A 19,879-nucleotide genomic window follows, 5' to 3' on the forward strand; every position below is an offset into this window, starting at 1 on the left:
TACCCCATGCCCCCTACAACCCCCTCCCCTCCAGCAACCCTCCGTTTGTTTCCTGTGGTTAAGAGTCTCTTATGGTTTGTCTCCCTCTCTGATTTCATCTTGTTTTATTTTTTCCTCTCTTCCCCTATGATCCTCTGTTTTTGTTTCTTAAATTCCACATATGAGTGAGATCATATGATAATTGTCTTTTAAGAAGCTCTTTGCCAGGGGGCACCTGGGTGGCTCAGACGTTAAGCGTCTGCCTTCGGCTCAGGTCATGATTCCAGGGTGCTGGGATCGAGCCCCGCATCGGGCTCCCTGCTCGGCGGGAAGCCTGCTTCTCCCTCTCCCACTCCCCCTGCTTGTGTTCCCTCTCTCGCTGTCTCTCTCTCTGTCAAATAAATAAATAAAATCTTTAAAAAAAAAAAAAAAAAAAAAGAAGCTCTTTGCCAGGAACAGAGAATTTTGTCTTTGGCAGCTCTGTGTCTGAGCTTTTCCTCAGATCCCAGTAATCTGTTTCGGGAAAGGAGATAGATGTGGCAAGAGAAGCAGACTGAGTATAGTGAATCGGGGAGAGAAAACCGATCAGGGATAGAAGAAACTAATTTGTTGGGTACGCAAGGATGGGGACAGAAGAATATAGTCATGAAGGAGCTTAATTTGGCAAGAGTTTCAGAGGTTGAGAGTGAGTTGGGTCAGAAAAGAGGCTTTGGAGTAGGAATGGGTATAGGAAAAATAGTGTGTGAAGAAGGGGAAAGAAGATTTCCAGGGAATGTAAATTGGAACTCCTTGTATGATGTTACTGAGGTAACACCAGTAAAGATGGAGGTCACTTGTAATTACCTCTGATCCCTGTCTACTGCCTATGACACAGATCAAGAACTAGATGACATGCAGCCATGGTTGATACCGAGGATGGAAAGGAGGGGAAGAGCTGAGAGGGGTAAGTGGGATGATCCATACACAGAAGTAAGTGCATAGTAGAGGAAGGGAAGTATTTCCTATTTTCACCAAAGACTCAAAATTCTAAGCAAGAAAATTTAGATTAAATTGCAATGCACTTCTTGATTGTACAAGTGTACTATGAATTTTTTGTTTTTTGATATTCACATAATTTGACAAATCTGATTCCTGGCGTTTTTAAGAAAATGTTGACTGTGGCATCTTTCTGGCTTACCAAGAGAACACCTCTTCTCTGAAGAAGAATACATTGAACAGATTTCCTGGTCTGAGCATTTGTGATTTAATGATTCAGTACCTCTGAAATGAATTTTAAAATAGTCAACGCCAATTCTGAATACTTATCCTAACACACTATTTTCACTGGCTTTGCCCTCTTGAGATTTATTTTCCATCAATGTTCTTTATATCCCTTTTGGCTTACTTCCGCATTCAGAGAGGCTGGGTAGAATGAAATCACCATCCTATTTCTACTTATGTAGATGTTCAGCAGGGTTTTGCGGTGCCAGCAATAATCACCCCAGAATTCTGTGGTGGTCAGTGTACCAGTTACACTGACAAACTTCAGTGTTAAAAGCATTGGCATAAGGAATTATACTGCCCATGTGTTCCATAGAACATGGAGCATGCAAGATACTGTTTGGCAAAAGAGTTTCACAGTCAAATCAGTTTGCACACTTCAAGCACTGCTGGTTTAAGATAAAAGCCATTCGGTTAGGAGGGAAGGAACTAGATATCTAGTATTAGGCCTGCACTTAACATTTTGTGTTATCTTGACTAGCCACTGAAACTGCAGGAGTAGAGGATGGGGGTTACACTCTTTGTCTTCTCCACACAATAGGGTTATGACCTATCATTTAGTTGTGGTCTGTAGGCTGAAGCCTTGGCTCTATGGTCAGAGTTTATGTTAGAATTCTAGCTCTACCTCCTAAAGCTGTGTGACGAGGCCAAGTTACTAAATTTGCCTGAGCTTTAGTTTATCCTTAGGTGCGAATAATAGTATATTTATCTCACAGGGCTTTTAGACATAGGTGAGCTAGCCAATCTGGAAAAGGGAATTGTCATCATCGTACCACTTAAATCGTTACTAGGCCAATCATAATGAGTAGCAAGATGATCATTAGCAGTAATGATGATAATTATGGAACTTATTTTTTGAAAAAAGGTAGTAATAGTCACAGGAACAGCAGTAATAACTATTGTTGATTGAGCACTGAGTTTTTTTCTGGCACTATTCTAAGAACTTAGAGGATTTTTAATGAGAAGTATAAGTTAGGTATCTAATTATACCTGTTTTTACGGAGAAGGATGCTGTGGTTCGGGAGATTGAACCTGCTCAGTCTTGTAGCTGTAAATGGTAGAGCCATTGTGCTCCTGTCCAGTGCCAGAAGATTTTTTTTTTTTTCTCAAGTAATCTTCACACCCAACGTGGGGCTCAGACTCCCAACCTCAAGATCAAGAGTCGCATGCTCTACCGACTGAGCCAGGCAGGCGCCCCAGCGCTGGAGGATTTTCACCTAATTTCTCTCCCAAGTTAAATGACCTTTTCACCTGCGCCTTGGTGCTGTTAGCCTCTCTGTTCTCTAGCTCTGTGAGGGCTTTAAGAGGAAAAAAACCATGTGATTCTTCACTTCACAGTTCACCAGCAATCATTACGAGTGGAAATTAAAGAAGTACAGATGGGATAAGCACTGGAGGCACTTAGATTTCCCTCCTGGTTTTTCTTTCTCAATGGCAATTATTATTTAAATGTGTAATTGTAATTGAAAGTGTAGTGCTGTATATTGTATATAAAAGAATTTTTATATGTTGATTATTTCAAAAAAATAAAAAGTGGATAGCAGTGAGTTCTCAGAGCGTTTATTGCACAGTGAATCCTCAAAGGCAGGAGCTGAGCTCTCTGTATTGGGTTGGACCTATAGCACTGGTTCTGGAAATGTTGAAGAGGGGGCCTTGCAGATCTTAGAAGAAAAATGGGCAAGATTGCCATCTAGTGGACTCTGACCTAATTTCAGCTTCCAAAAAATCAGCTGTGTTTAGTGAAACCTGTCCAAAATAAGTAACATGAATGGGTACTTGGATTAAATATGTAATGGAGAAATGTAAACTGAGTCAGACCAATACTCAAGCTGAATTCTGAGTTGGTCAATAGAAGACCAAAATGCATGTTAGAGGTTCAGATGCGTAGGATTTTAGCACTAAAGAGAACCTAAGATTAACATTTTCAACCTCTTCTTTTTGCAGCCCAAGAAAGGGCAGTAACTTGCTTAGGGTCACATGAGAATGAGGACTTGTACTCAAGGCTTCATAAATCCATGTTCCAGGCTCAGACTTTTATATTGTGTAGAGAGCAGGGCACTGTCCTTCATAACCTAAACAAAACGGGAATCCATCCCAAATTGAATAAATCCAGCTAGCCATCATAGATTCATATTTACAAAAGAAGACGGGTGTTATAAGCAGGAAATTGTTTGAACTCTTTTTGGAAACCTCTCTGCATACCATGGAAGCCCTACTTACGTAACATAAATGGAAAATAACAGTATTTTACTCAGTGTTCAAAAGCATTTCTCTGTGTCTGCTATTTAGGGATTTGCTAAATACACATAACTGAAGAGTATGTTAGGGGACTGTTATGATAAAAGTTTGTGGACTTTAATTCTATCTCCATTCAGCTACCAACTTTTGACTTTTGTGCCCATGTTTCCCATAGAAAGAAATTAAGGGGAAAGGAAGGACCAAGAGTTTTACCACTTGTAAATGTCAGTTGAGATATTTCTGAGGGAGCAGGGGAGTAACTCCTATTCTGAGTCATGGCTGTGCCCCATCCAGGCTGTGTTACCTGGAGTTTTTCTTTGTTCATCTCTGAAGTAGAGATCATGATAATGTGCCCCTCAGCTCAGGGTCCTTGTGAGATTTAAGAGAGAGGAAGCATAATAAAATACTCTCTAGGGATTCTTCATCTCTTTCTCTCCCTCTCTCCCTTCCTCCCTCCTCTGTGGAAAGTTGTCATATTTTTATTCAGGTTTCCTAGCCTTTTCTCCTTAAATTCCAAACCAAACCTGCAGAAATCCTGAAAGACTAGTTCACTGGATATCCAAATATCCTTCCGGTCAATTCAGCAGTTGTTAATATTTGAAAGTTATATCCATCGTGTCCTCTGCTTCTCAACTCTTATGTATGCATCACCTAAAAATGACATTTTCCGGTATAACCGTCCTGCCATGAACGCCACTAAGAAAGTTAATAATTCTGTAGTGTTGTCTAATAGTCTTTTTTTGAGTTTTTTAAAATTTTATTATGTTAGTCATCATACATTACATCATTACTTTTTTTTAAAATTTTATTTTATTATGTTAATCACCATACATTACATTAGTTTTTGATGTAGTGTTCCATGATTCATTGTTTGAGTATTACACCCAGTGCTCCATTCAATACGTGCCCTCTTTAATACCCATCACCAGGCTAACCCATTCCCCCCACACCCCTCCCCTCTAGAACCCTGTTTGTTTCCAGAGTCCATAGTCTATCATGGTTTTTCTCCCCCTCTGATTTCCCCCCTTCATTTTTCCCTTCCTCCTATCTTCGCTTTTCTTTTTTTTTTTTAACATGTATTATTTGTTTCAGAGGTACAGGTCTGTTATTCATCAGTCTTACACAATTCATAGCACTCACCATAGCACATACCCTCCCCAATGCCCATCACTCAACCACCCCATCCCTCCCACCCCCCACCACTCCAGCAACCCTCAGTTTGTTTCCAGAGATTAAGAATTCCTCATATCAGTGAGATCATATGATACATGTCTTTCTCTGATTGACTTATTTCACTTAGCATAATACCCTCTAGTTCCATCCATGTCATTGCAAACGGTAAGATTTCATTTTTTTTGATGGCTGCATAATATTCCATTGTATGTATATACACCACATCTTCTTTATCCATTCATCTCTTTTTTTTTTTTTTAAAGATTTTATTTATTTATTTGACAGAGAGAGATAGCGAGAGCAGGAACACAAGCAGGGGGAGTGGGAGAAAGAGAAGCAGGCTTCCTGCCGAGCAGGGAGCCCGATGTGGGGCTCAATCCCAGGACCCTGGGATCATGACCTGAGCCGAAGGCAGACGCTTAACGACTGAGCCACCCAGGCGCCCCTATCCATTCATCTCTTGATGGACATCTAGTCTCTTTCCATAGTTTGGCTATTGTGGACATTGCTGCTATAAACATTGGGGTGCATGTACCCCTTCGGATCCCTACATTTGTATCTTTGGGGTAAATACCCAGTAGTGCAATTGCTGGATCGTATGGTAGCTCTATTTTCAACTTTTTGAGGAACCTCCATACTGTTTTCCAGAGTGGCTGCACCAGCTTGCATTCCCACCAACAGTGTAGGAGGGTTCCCCTTTCTTCGCATCCCTGCCAACATCTGTCGTTTCCTGAATTGTTCATTTTAGCCATTCTGACTGGTGTGAGGTGGTATCTCATTGACGTTTTGATTTGGATTTCCCTGATGCCGAGCAATGTTGAGCACTTTTTCATGTGTCTGTTGGCCATTTGGATGTCTTCTTTGGAAAAATGTCTGTTCATGTCTTCTGCCCATTTCTTGATTGGATCATTTGTTCCTTGGGTGTTGAGTTGGTAAGTTCTTTATAGATTTTGGATACTAGCCCTTTATCTGATATGTCACTTGCAGATATCTTCTTCCATTCTGTTGGTTGTCTTTGGTTTGGTTCATTGTTTACTTTGCTGTGCAAAAGCTTTTTATCTTGATGAAGTCCCAATGGTTCATTTTTGCCCTTGCTTCCCTTGCATTTGGCAATGTTTCTAGGAAGAAGTTGCTGTGGCTGAGGTCGAAGAGGTTGCTGCCTGTGTTCTCCTTTAGGATTTTGATGGACTCCTGTCTCACATTTAGGTCTTTCAACCATTTTGGTCTATTTTTGTGTGTGGTATAAGGAAATGGTCCAGTTTCATTCTTCTGCGTGTGGCTGTCCAATTTTCCCAGCACCATTTGTTGAAGAGACTGTCTTTTTCCCATTGGACATTCTTTCATGCTTTGTCAAAGATGAGTTGACCATAGAGTTGAGGGTCCATTTCCGGACTCTCTGTTCCATTGATCTATGTGTCTGTTTTTGTGCCAGTACCATACTGTCTTGATGATGACAGCTTTATAATAGAACTTGAAGTCCGGAATTATGATGCCACCAGCTATGCTTTTCTTTTTCAACATTCCTCTGGCTATTCAGGGTCTTTTCTTGTTCCATACAAATTTTAGGATTATTTATTCCATTTCTTTGAAAAAAGTTGATGGCATTTTGATAGGGATTGCATTAAATGTGTAGATTGCTGTAGGCAGCATTGACATCTTCACAGTATTTGTTCTTCCAATCATGAGCATGGAACATTTTTCCATTTCTTTGTGTCTTCCTCAATTTCTTTCATGAGTGTTTTATAGTTTTCTGAGTACAGATTCTTTGCCTCTTTGGTTAGATATATTCCTAGGTATCTTGTGGTTTTGGGTGCAATTATAAATGGGATCGACTCCTTAATTTCTCTTTCTTCTGTCTTGTTGTTGGTGTATAGAAATGCCACTGATTTCTGTGGATTGATTTTATATCCTGCCACTTTACTGAATTCCTGTATGAGTTCTAGCAGTTTTGGGGCGGAGTCTTTTGGGTTTTCCACATAAAGTATCATATCATCTGCAAACAGTAAGAGTTTTTCTTCTTTGCCGATTCGGATGCCTTTTATTTCTTTCTGTTGTCTGATTGCTGTGGTTAGGACTTCTAATACTATGTTGAATAGCAGTGGTGATAGCGGACATCCCTGCCGTGTTCCTGACCTTAGGGGGAAAGCTTTCAGTTTTTCCCCATTGAGAATGATATTCGCTGTGAGTTTTTCATAGATGGCTTTTATGATATGGAGGTATGTACCCTCTATCCCTATACTCTGAAGAGTTTTGATCAAGAAAGGATGCTGTACTTTGTCAAATGCTTTTTCTGGATCTATTGAGAGGATCATATGGTTCATGTTCTTTCTTTTTTAATGTATTGTATCACATTGATTGATTTGCGGATGTTGAACCAAGCTTGCAGCCCAGGGATAAATTCCACTTGGTTGTGGTGAATAATCCTTTTAATGTACTGTCGTATCCTATTGGCTAGTATTTTGGTGAGAATTTTTGCATCCATGTTCATCAGGGATATTGGTCTGTAATTCTCCTTTTTGATGGGGTCTTTGTCTGGTTTTGGGATCAAGGTAATGCTGGCCTCATAAAATGAGTTTGGAAGTTTTCCTTCCATTTCTATTTTTTGGAACAGTTTCAGAAGAATAGGTATTAATTCTTCTTTAAATGTTTGGTAGAATTCCCCTGGGAAGCCATCTGGCCCTTGGCTCTTATTGGGAGATTTTTGATGACTGCTTCAATTTCCTTGCTGGTTATAGGTCTGTTCAGGTTTTCTATTTCTTCCTGGTTCAGTTTTGGTATTTTATACATCTCTAGGAATGCATCCATTTCTTCCAGATTATCTAATTTGCTGGCATATAGTTGCTCATAATATGTTCTTATAATTGTTTGTATTTCTTTGGTGTTGGTGGTGATCTCTCCTCTTTCATTCATGATTTTATTTATTTGGGTCCTTTCTCTTTTCTTTTTGATAAACCCCTGGCCAGACTTATCAATCTTGTTAATTCTTTCAAAGAACCAGCTTCTAGCTTCGTTGATCTGTTCTACTGTTCTTTTGGTTTCTATTTCATTGATTTCTGCTCTGATCTTTATTATTTCTCTTCTCCTGTTGGGTTTAGGCTTTATTTGCTGTTCTTTCTCCAGCTCTTTTAGGTGCAGGGTTAGGTTGTGTATTTGAGACCTTTCTTGTTTCTTGAGAAAGGCTTGTATTGCTATTTCCTCTTAGGACTGCCTTTGCTGCATCCCAAAGATTTTGAACAGTTGTGTTTTCATTTTCATTTGTTTCCATGAATTTTTTTAATTCTTCTTTAATTTCCTGGTTGACCCATTCATTCTTTAGTAGGATGCTCTTTAGCCTCCATGTATTTGAGTTCTTTCCGACTTTCCTCTTGTGATTGAGTTCTAATTTCAAAGCATTGTGGTCTGAAAATATGCAGGGAATGATCCCAATCTTTTGGTACCAGTTGAGACCTGATTTGTGACCTAGGGTGTGATCTATTCTGGAGAATGTTCCATGGGCACTAGAGAAGAATGTGTATTCTGTTGCTTTGGGATGGAATGTTCTGAATATATCTGTGAAGTCCATTTGGTCCAGTGTGTCATTTAAAGTCTTTATTTCCTTGTTGATCTTTTGCTTAGATGATCTGTCCATTTCAGTGAGGGAGTTGTTAAAGTCCCCCACTATTATTGTATTGTTGTCGATGTGTTTCTTTGCTTTTGTTATTAATTGGCTTATATAATTGGCTGCTCCCATGTTAGGGGCATAGATATTTACAATTGTTAGAGATTCTTGTTGGATAGACCATTTAGGTAGGGTATAGTGTCCTTCCTCATCTCTTATTACAGTCTTTGGTTTAAAATCTAATTTGTCTGATATAAGGATTGCCACCCCAGCTTTCTTTTGGTGTCCATTAGCATGGTAAATGGTTTTCCACCCCCTCACATTCAATCTGGGGGTGTCTTTGGGTCTAAAATGAGTCTCTTGCAGACAGCATATTGATGCACCTTGTTTTTTTATCCAATCTGAGAGCCTGTGTCTTTTGATTGGGGCATTCAGCCCATTTACATTCAGGGTAACTATTGAAAGATATGAATTTAGTGCCATTGTATTGCCTGTAAGGTGACTGTTACTGTATATTGTCTGTGTTCCTTTCTGGTCTATGTTGCTTTTAGGCTCTCTCTTTACTTAGACAACCCCTTTCAATATTTCTTGTAGGGCTGGTTTCATGTTTGCAAGTTCCTTTAGTTTTTGTTTGTCCTGGAAGCTTTTTGTCTCTCCTTCTATTTTCAATGACAGCCTAGCTGGATATAGTATTCTTGGCTGCATATTTTTCTCATTTAGTGTTCTAAATATATCATGCCAGTCCTTTCTGGCCTGCCAGGTCTCTGTGGATAGGTCTGCTGCCAGTCTAATGTTTCTACCATTGTAGGTTACAGACCTCTTGTTCCAAGCTGCTTTCAGGATTTTCTCTTTGTCTCTGAGACTTGTAAGTTTTACTATTAGATGTCGGGGTGTGGACCTATTTTTATTGATTTTGAGGGGGGTTCTCTGTGCCTCTTGAATTTTGATGCCTGATTCCTTCCCCAAATTAGGGAAGTTCTCTGCTATAATTTGCTCTAATATACCTTCTGCCCCCCTCTCTCTTTCTTCTTCTGGGATCCCAATTATTCTAATATTGTTTGTCTTATGGTATCACTTGTCTCTCAAATTCTGCCTTCGTGATCCAGTAGTTGTTTATCTCTCTTTTTCTTAGCTTCTTTATTCTCCATCTATCATTTGGTCTTCTGTATCACTAATTCTCTCTTCTGCCTCATTTATCTTAGCAGTTAGAGCCTCCATTTTTGATTGCACCTCATTAATAGCCTTTTTGATTTTGACTTGGTTAGATTTTAGTTCTCTTATTTCTCCAGAAAGGGTTTCTCTAGTATCTTCCATGCTTTTTTCAAGCCCAGCTAGTATCTTTATAATCGTCATTCTGAACTCTAATTCTGACATCTTACTAATGTCATATTGATTAGGTCCCTGGCAGTCGGTACTGCCTCTTTTTATTTTTTTTGTGGTGAGTTTTTCTTTTTTCTTTTTTTTTTTTTTTTGTGGTGAGTTTTTCCATCTTGTCATTTTGTCCAGAGGAGAACAGATGAATGAGAGAACAAAATGCTAACAGGGTAACAACGACCCCAGAAAAATATACACTAAACAAATGAGAAGAGACCTGAAACCGGGGGAAAAGAAAGGGAAAACAAGAAAAAAGAAAAAGGAAAAAAAAAAAGAATATAATCAAATATGATTAGGCTGGTGAGTAGATCAGTGCCACACACTAGATTTTGGGCATATTTTGGTCTGTTAGAATAAACTGCCTCCCAAAATTTTAAAGAAAGAAAAACTTATATATTACAAAAATAAGGGTAAATATGAAGGGCTGGAATATGACTATAAAGATGAAAATTATAAAAGATTTTATAAAAGGAATTGATAAGTTGATTGAAAAGAGAAAGAAGAGAAATTAAAAAACAAAAAAAGGGAGAAAATGTGATCGGACAGGAGACTAGAACAAAGCCAAACACTAGAGATTTAGGGTATATTTTGGTCTGTTAGATGAAACTGTATCCCAAAATTTTAAATAGAGAACTTATATATATACAAAAAATAAGGTTAAGTACAATGAAGGGATAGAATATGACTCTAAAAATGAAAAATAAAAAAGATTTTTTTAAAAAAGGGATTGATAAGATGTTGGTTGAAAAAGGGAAAAAGAAAAATTCAAAAAAAATTAACTTTGAAAGGCTAAAGAATCATAGGAAAAAAGCCATGAATTCTATGTGCAATATTCCCCTAGCGCTGCAGTTCTGCCGTTCTCATTGATCGGTAAACTTGGTCTTGGCTGGCTGTTCTCGCTGATCTTCTGGGGGAGGGGCCTGTTGCCATGGTTCCCAAATGTCTTTGCCGGAGGCAGAATTGCCCTGCCCTTGCCTGGTCCAAGCTAAGAAATCTGCTGGGGTTTGCTCTCGGGAGCTTTTGTTCCTTGCAAGCTTTCTGTACAGCTTTGGAGGAGGAGAGTGAAATGGCAGCCTCCCAGTCTCTGCCCCGGAGGAGCCAAGAACTCGGGGCCCCACTCCTCAGTGAGCCCCCAGAGAAAAGCAGTCAGTCACTCCCATCTCCCCAGTCTCCGGCTGCATTCCGTGCTCACCCGGCCTGTGACCGAGCGTTTCTATCTCTGGCACACGACCTGGTGTGGAATCTCCAAACCCAGCCGATCCCTGCGGTGCGCTCCCGCGCTGCTCCTCCCGGAGAAGGAAGGGGAGTCTCCCTGGATCTGCCACTTGTTGGGTCCCTGCTGGAGGAGCAGTGGCCCGACTGCCGTGGATCACGGTTTATGGCAACCCCGAGCTGAGAGCCCGCGCCTCGGCTCCATCTCTGCAGCCAGCTTCCCTGGTCCGATCCCTGGGAGCTCTGTTGCACTCAGGCACCCCCTGTCTTTCTGTGACCCCGAGGGTCCTGAGACCACACTGTCCCAGAGAGAGTTCCACCCCGCGCTTAGCCACTGGAGTGATGTCCCTCAGCGGAGCAGACTTCTGAAAGTTCTGACTTTGTGCTCCGCAGCTCTATCACTTGCCAGAAGCGGCTGACGGAGGCCCCCTCCCGCCGTCTATCTTCCCGATTATCACCTCGGATTCACTTGTTCGCACGTCCTACCTCCCAGAAAATGGTCGCTTTTCTGTTCAGAGAGTTGCTGCTATTCTTTTCTTTGATCTCCTGTTGAGTTCGTAGGTGTTCAGAATGTTTTGATCCCTATCCAGCTGAATTCCTGGGACCAGACGAAATTTAGGTCTCCTACTCCTCTGCCATCTTGCTCCTCCTCTCCTGTCTAATATTCTTTACGTTCAAATTTAATTGTCCTGTGCATGGTTTTTACATCATTATTTTTTAATCCAGGATCCAGCCAAGGTTACATTTGATTGTTACTTTAGTTTCTTGTCTAGAACAGTACCCCTAAAACTAAATGTTTTATATTTTAGGATTTTGACTTTTTGAAGATTTTAGGAAGCAGATTATATAACTCTTAGCGATACCAACTGTGATCACTTGATTAAGATGGTAACTGCTAGGTATCTCTGTTGTAAAGGTGTATTTTTCTGTTTTTAGTAAGTATTTGGGGAATAATACTTTGGGACTGCGTGAACATTCTGCCCCCAAATAAATTTCGACCCAAGGGTGTTATGCATCCATTAGGGAACTGTGGCTGAATCATTGCTAGATTGAAAGTTTAAAAATGGTAATTTTCCTCCTATTTTTTTGCTACAGTGATTATCTGGCAGTCTTTTAAAAAGAAGAACTTTCTTTTTTTTTTTTTCCCTCTTCTTTCTCTAAGGTGCTATTATAGACCCAAGGTGGTGGTGGTTTTTTTTTTTAATCCATTGCCATCATTTTCCTTAAAGTTTAAGTTGTTGCAAATTTGTTCAATGATAGATCCTGGGGGCCAGACCCTCTGTTCTTTCGTGTGCTTGATTTTTGCTTTCTGGTACAAGCTGCTGGAGGCTCCTCTTGTATTTTTCCTAATCCACCCCAGAATTAGGAATTAGCACTTCAAGGAATGGAGAAAGATATTTAGAATCTGAGACCTGAATGCTAGATGAAACACTAGACAAATGTTTTTAAAACCCTGGTGTTAGTGTAAAAATAAGATTTAGAGAAAAATGCACCTGGCTTTGCATATTTTGTCAAATGACCCCTCTGCTTGGTTAAATCCTCCTTCAACTTTAACTTCTCATATTTTCTGAGGAAACCATAATGTTCCAGGTCCCTCAGGATTAGGATCATTTTCCCCTAACATATCTGCCTTTGGAGCCCTAGACTTTCCTAATACTCAGCACATGTACAAATATTCAAAGTATATCTTGTCTGAAAGGGACATCTGAGAGTTCCCAGATAGCCCTCCCCCGCCCCCCACCCCAAACATGGACAGCTTCCCTCTCCTGCTATCAACGTCTGCCCCCATAGTGGTACATTTGTTATAATGTGACACATTATGATTTACACATTTTTGTCACCCAATGGTTCACTCATGGTGTTACAGATTCTGTGGGCTTTGACAAATGTATGACATGTATTTACCATTGTAGTGTACAGAATAGTTTCACTGCCCTAAGAATCCTCTGTGCTCTGCCTAGACATCCTTTCCTCTTCCTTAATCCCTGGCAACCACCAACATTTTTTTTCTATCTCCATAATTTTATCTTTTTTGGAATGTCCTATATTGGCCATCATCCAGTGTATAGCCTTTTCAGATTGACTTCTTTCTCTCAATAATATGCATTTAAGTTTCCTCCATGTTTTCCTTTGGCTTGATTGCTTATTTCTTGTTAGTGCCAAATAATATTCCATTATGTGTTGTTACCACAGTTTATCACTTACCAAAGGACATCTTGGTGGCTTCCAAGCTGCTTTAAACATCCATGTGCGGGTTTTTGTGTGCATACAAATTTTCAACTCATTTGTGTGAGAACCAAGGAGCAGCGTTGCTGAAATTTATGGTATGAGTAGGTTTAATTTTATTAAAAACAGTGGAGCATTTTTGGTTTGTATTAAATTGCATACATATGTCCTCACAATTGCCTCCTCTGTGTCCTGTATACGGAACCACAGCTAATAGTTTGGGTGTTTTTGTTACTTCTACGTCTTTTTATTGCCTTACAAATTTTCCCCACCCATTTCGCCAAGATCAGTGTAGTGATGTGGGTGCCATCTAGTGGACATAGAGAAACTGTGTTTTCATAGAACAACCACCACCGCAAAAAGATTCATGCAAAAATAAATCAATCAAAATCCCTTTTGTATTGTGCTACATAATAAAAGCATTTCAATGTTTTGGACCTGGAACAAGTGTTTGGGCTACAATGGAGTCCCAAACTTGGAGAAGTATGGTAGGAAATTAGCAGAATTAGACAGCAAGTTAATACTCTGAATTTCCAAATTTATTCACCAAAATGACTTGGGATCTTCATACATATACAGAGCTTTTGGAGAGAGCGGAATGGAGTGGAGGAGGGAATTAAAGGATAAAAAAAATGGTTATTGTCTCTAGGTCTCCTAATCTTTTTGTAGGATAAGAGTAATTAGAACCGTACCAGATAAGATGATTAGTATTAAAATGTAAATTGCCGATGGGAGGAGAGGGAAACCCAGAGGGCGGACTGCTCAGGGTAAATGTCACTGAAAAACAATGCATGGTCACAAGTCTTGAAATATGAAGAAGCTATGGTTAGGTAACAGGAGAGCATCATGAAAAAAGGATAAATTCAGGGCAGTAGGAAAAAAAAAAGTTTGAATTATAGAGATCCATGCAGAATATCTGTATCTATTTGTTCTAATTCACTGGGACTTAGAGAGGAGGCAGGGGGTAAGTGAAATAATTGAACTATCTCTAGGAGACTCTAATGAAGAGTAATGAAGATAATAAAAGATAAAGCCAACACTAAAAATGATGATTAGAAGAGCTAACACTTGCTGATGTCTCATGGGGAGTCACTGTCCTAATTACTTTTACATATATTATCTCATTTCAACTTCATAACAATCTGATGAGGTGTAGGTATTACAATCATCCTTGTTTTAATTTGAGGTAACTCAGACCCCCAATTTTTTTTATAACTTTGACTAAATTACAAAGCTAGAAAGTAGAGGAGCCTGGATTCAAGCCCAGAAGTAAGATTTCAGAGGCTGTATGTGATCTCTTGAATTCTGCTAAATTGAGTGAAACAAATGGGATGAACAGATTGAGGAACCTGAATTATGGACCTGTTCTCTTCTTGACATACCTTGGGCAAATCCCATTCTGTTCCTGGGCATGAGTTTCTTCACCTGTTTAGTGAGACTATCACACCATATTACCTCTAAGGTATCTCTGGGTTCTAAAATATGTTGGTTATATTTAGGATGCTCAATGTTTTGTTCTGGTGATTGAATAATACTAAAATATCTAAAGTTATAGAATTCCACTACTTGAGTGTTTATTAAAATACAGGGGCAAGGTAATATACTCTTAATTGATCACATTGTGTGTGTGTGTGTGTGTGTGTGTGTGTGTGTGTGTTGGGTGTTATTTCTCCTCTCTCATTTGTGATTTCGAGTTCCTTTTTTTCTTGATGAGTCTGGCTAGAGGTTTATTGATTTTTTTTTTTTTTTTTTAAAAACCAGCTCTTGTTTTTTTTTTTTTTTTTTTTTGGCTTTTTTTTTTTTTTTTTTTTTTTTTTTTTTCAAAGAACCAGCTCCTGGTTTCATTGATCTGTTGTATTGGTTTTTTTTTGTTTCTATATCATTTATTTCTGCTCTAATCATTATCATTTCCATCCTTCTGCTGGTTTAAATGTTGTTGTTCTTTTTCTAGCCACACTTATTTTCTGACTTCAATTGCCTATTCTGGGAGTGCCTGGGTGGCTCAGTTGGTTAAGCGTCGGACTCTTTGATTTCTGCTCAGGGTTGTAAGATGGAGCCCCGCCTCTGGGCTCTGCACGGGGATTGGAGCCTGCTTAAGATTCTCTCTCTCCCTCTCTCCCTCCCTCCCCCCCCCCAAAATAAATAGCCTATTCTGTAAGGCAGGTCTTAAGATTGTCCTATGTGGACAACTCTTACTATTGTAAGCATGAGGGAAATAAAACCTACTCTGGCTTAAAATACTATAGGAGAGTCAGCTCAGCGAAAAGGGAAGCAGTGGGAGACTAGTCATCCTTGACTCGCACCCCCCCCCCCCCCCCGTCACTTGCATCTGTTGAGTCCTATTGATAGAACTCACAAAGCTCTCTTGAGTCTGTCTGAAGCTCCACTGAATTTACACAAAGTTGCTTTGAATCTTTTCAGAGCACTCAGTCCCACCACCTTTATCCTAACCCAGGACATCATCATCATTCCTGAGAACTCTAATGGCTCCCTTACAATCTCCCTGCCTTTGGTATGGCCTTCTTCCAATCCATTTTTCACACTGTGGGTTGAGTAATCCTTCTCATGTAATTCTACTGACACCCGTCCAGTAGCTTTTCTGTGCACTTGGGATATCTTCCCAGAATTCTCACTTCATTCACATGGTTTAGGAGGTATTTCCTGTTTAAGACATTGCTTACCTTCCAGACTCCAGGCTACATTGCTCCCTCTCTTGAATTTTTAAAGCTTAGACTTCAAGTGTCCTTGACATTCATCCTTACAGTGTGGGCTGTCTTGGCATTCTGTAGTACATTAATCCTAGCACCTACTGTACCATGATGCAGTCACCTTTATTGCCTATAGGACTGTAAGGACCATGAAGGCAAGAATCTTATCTGCCTGTTCATGCTTCTATTTCCCATTTGAGTGCAGTGCTTACATTAAAAGAGCAAATGCCTAGTGAATGAATGAATACATGAATGAACCAACACACTGAAAATCAACATTTAAATACCTAGGAGATTTACTGAAGGCCAGGGTTAAATGGGGACTAAAGATCACGTAACCTAACCCCATGTAGAGCCTGCCTGCTTTTGTGTACCGTGTAAAATGGCACTCACCATCTGCTAGTCATAGGTGAGATAAACCCTAGAGGTGTAAAAGACCTCCGTCTCTGTGCTCCACTGAGCTCCTTGACCCAGAGACTCTCCACTGTGCTGCTGAGCAACATCACCTAGACACATGAGCCCCTTCTGTTCTCCTGGACTCTGAAGTTTCCTTGATTGTCCTTCCCTCTGGTCTGTGGTCCCCTGTGTGGTAGCCTCTAGAAGGTGTCCTGCTTTGAGGGACTCCTCCCCACTCCCATCCCTGCCCTTTTCCATGCAAACTTGTCAAACCCTTATTCAAATAAAGCTCTTTGTGTGCTGCTGCTGTCTCAGGGCCATCTTACTCCTTGATCAGCTGCGAAATCCCTTGAACTCATGACAGTCATTATAATGATGTTGGGTTTTATCTTAAGGGTAATGGGAAGTAATTGAATGGGAAGTAGTCAGAGGGGTGACATGATCTAACATTGTAAAAGATTCAGCAATTGGAGAGGACCAAGAGGGGAACACTACCAGTGAAGAGGCTGCTGTTTTAATCTGGGGGAGAGGAGATGGGGGTAGGATTAGGGTAGCAGTAGTGGAGGTGGGGAGAAGGGAATGAAAGCAAATAAATGTTGCAGGTAGAGTCAGTATACTTCCTGTTGGGTTAGAAGTGGGAAAATAAGGAATCAAAAGTAAATATTTGAGAAACTAGATGGATATCAGGGCCATTTATAAAGATGCACAGCATGGGGAGGAACAGATCTGTGGATTAAAGGGGAAGTAAATTCAAAGCTCAATTATTGATGTATTAACCTTAGATAATGAATAGTGATTTTTTCTTTTCCCCCTCCCTGTTTCTGGAATCTCGTGGGATCTACTTTCTATCGTGGTGTCCTAAAATGGCATCATGTTATGATGCCTTGGAATGAGTCTATTTTCATTTTTGGTTCTGGGAATTTGATGGGTGCCCTTGATCTGTAACAACATGCCCTTTGAGTCTAAGACTTTTTCTGAAAAATTTTAATGCCTTACTTCCCTAAATGTACCATGTTCTTTCTTTCTAGAATTTCTATTATTTGGATGTTGGAATGCATGGACTGTTGATCTAATTTTAAATCTATCTATCTTTGTCTTTTTGCTCTACTTTCTAGTTTCCCTAAACTTTATATTCTAACCCTTTTGTGAGACTTAAATTTCTGTTAAACTTTTTTTCTTTCTTTTTTTTTTTTTTTTCTCTTAAGTAGGCTCTGCACCCAATGTGGGGCTCAAACTCATGACCCTGAGATCAAGAGTTGCATGTCTGCTGACTGAGGCAGCCAGGTGCCCCATTGCTAATTTTTTTTTACTATGTAAGAGCTCTGTTTGGTTTTTCAGAATCATACCCCTTTTTGCATCCTGTAATGTTTTATTGATGAAATATTTGCTGTAATTTCTGAAGGTATGTTGGGATATCATTAATATGTTATTTAAACTTTTCTTCTTGGCTGTCAGCTGTATTTTACATTTGGGGCTTGATATTTTCTAAAATAATTTTCTAGATGTTTGGGACCTTTGTTCTTATTTAAGAGTGGGGCACTTGAAATCTAGTAGAAGCATTGAGCATGATGTTGGTGCTGGTCAACAGTGAGCTTTACTGGGGGTAATCTGAAAGGACCCTTTTTCTGGGGTAGGAGGATTCCCCGAAATGTGAATATCTTTAGGTCTTTCCTCTAATTAGATTCCTCAGAGGAAATTCTTCTAATGTCCTGCCTGAAACAGTAGGCCTGACTGCTAGTTTTCTGAGAGCCAAAGAAGGGACAGGGGGAAGCCAGGGCTCAACATTAAGTAGTAAATTCACAACCTAGAGAAGAAGAAACATCTGAAAAGGAAAGAGAAAAGGAATCTAGTGCCCCTCATTCACAACGAAAAGGTGGTCTGCCTACAACTAGATGTAATTTGGTTCCACAAAGGGAAATAAAACTCACTTTGCCATGAAGATGATAGTGTTGGCTGGAAATTGCTTGCTACTGAGTTGAGACAAATTTCTGTGTCTTAAAAATTGACTGATATTTTACCTAAGGGTGACAAGAATAGTCTTGGAGTCTATAAGAATTTTCATTCAGGGACAGAGAAGGGTCACCACTTGAGCAGGATAAAAGAAGAAATTGCATCTTTTATGATAACTCTTCATGGTTCCCACTGACTTCAATATATAGTAATTACATATCTAATTACATATCTAAAGTTAATCAGCATATTAAACTTCTCTAGTAAAATTACAAGGACCTTAGGGTATTCTATCTCTGATCACTCCCGTTCCAATTTACATATAATTTTTGTGTAATATTTATAGGTGTTCTTCATTTTACTGTGCTTCACCGATACTGTGCTTTATACAGATGGAAGATTTGTGGCAACCCTGTGTTGAGAAAGTCTCTAGGCACCATTTTTTCAACAGCATTTCCTCACTTCATGTCTCTGGGTCACATGTTGGTAATTCTTGGAATATTTCAAAAGTTGTCATTATTATATTCATTATGGCAATCTGTGAGCGGTGATTACAACTCACTGAAAATGCAGATGATGGTTAAAATTTTTTAACAATAAGGTATTTTTGCATTATGGTCTGTATAATGCTATTGCACACTTAATAGATTACAATATAATATAAGCATAAATTTTATATGCATTGGGAAACCAAAAAATCATTTGACTTGCTTTATTGCAGTGTTCTGGAACTGAACCTGCAATAGCTCCAAGGTATGCCTATACTCAATTTTTAAAGCCTACAATTTGGTGGTATTTTTACATTTACCAAATTCTTTTTTTTAATCTCAAAACTTCTTTCTAGGTCATCTTTCAATTTTATGTAATCATGAAATCCTTTAAAAGTTTCTTTATTAAGGTTTTGCTGGTGCCAAGCTCTTAAAAGGTATTTGTCTGGAAACATGTTTAAGTAGTTTTATTGGTTGTTTGATATTTTGAGATTGACATTTGCTCTCTGACTTTGATTTTTGCCATTAAGAACCTGCTTTCAGGTTGCTACTCATTGCAGGGAGTCCGTCTCTTCTCTCGGGCTGATTTTAAATCCTTCTCTTTAATATTTCACGGTCAGATTACAATATGCCCAGGTGTGCATTTCTTGTTGCCTTTCGTAGTCAATATACATTGGTGTGTAATCTTCCTGCTTTTGAGATATAAATGACATATAACATTATATTAATTTCTGGTGTGTGACATAATGACTCACTATTTGTATATATTGCAAAATGATCACCACAATAAGTCTACTTAACATCTGTCACCACACATAGTTAAGATCTTTTTCTTGTGATGACTTTTAAGATCTCTATTAGCAACTTTCAAATATATAATAGTGTTATTTTTTTATTTTTTATTGTTATGTTAATCACCATACATTACATCATTAGTTTTTGATGTAGTGTTCCATGATTCATTGTTTGTGCATAACACCCAGTGCTCCATGCAGAACGTGCCCTCTTTAATACCCATCACCAGGCTAACCCATCCTCCCACCCCCCTCCCCTCTAGAACCCTCAGGTTGTTTTTCAGAGTCCATCGTCTCTCATGGTTCGTCTCCCCCTCTGATTTCCCCCCCCTTCATTCTTCCCCTCCCGCTATCTTCTTCTTTTTTTTTTTTCTTAACATCTATTGCATTATTTGTTTCAGAGGTACAGATCTGAGATTCAACAGTCTTGCACAATTCACAGAGCTTACCAGAGCACATACCCTCCCTGGTGTCTATCACCCA

The sequence above is a fragment of the Phoca vitulina genome, unplaced genomic scaffold (genome assembly GCF_004348235.1).
Source record: "Phoca vitulina isolate PV1807 unplaced genomic scaffold, GSC_HSeal_1.0 scaffold83, whole genome shotgun sequence".
NCBI classification, from domain to species: Eukaryota; Metazoa; Chordata; class Mammalia; order Carnivora; family Phocidae; genus Phoca; species Phoca vitulina.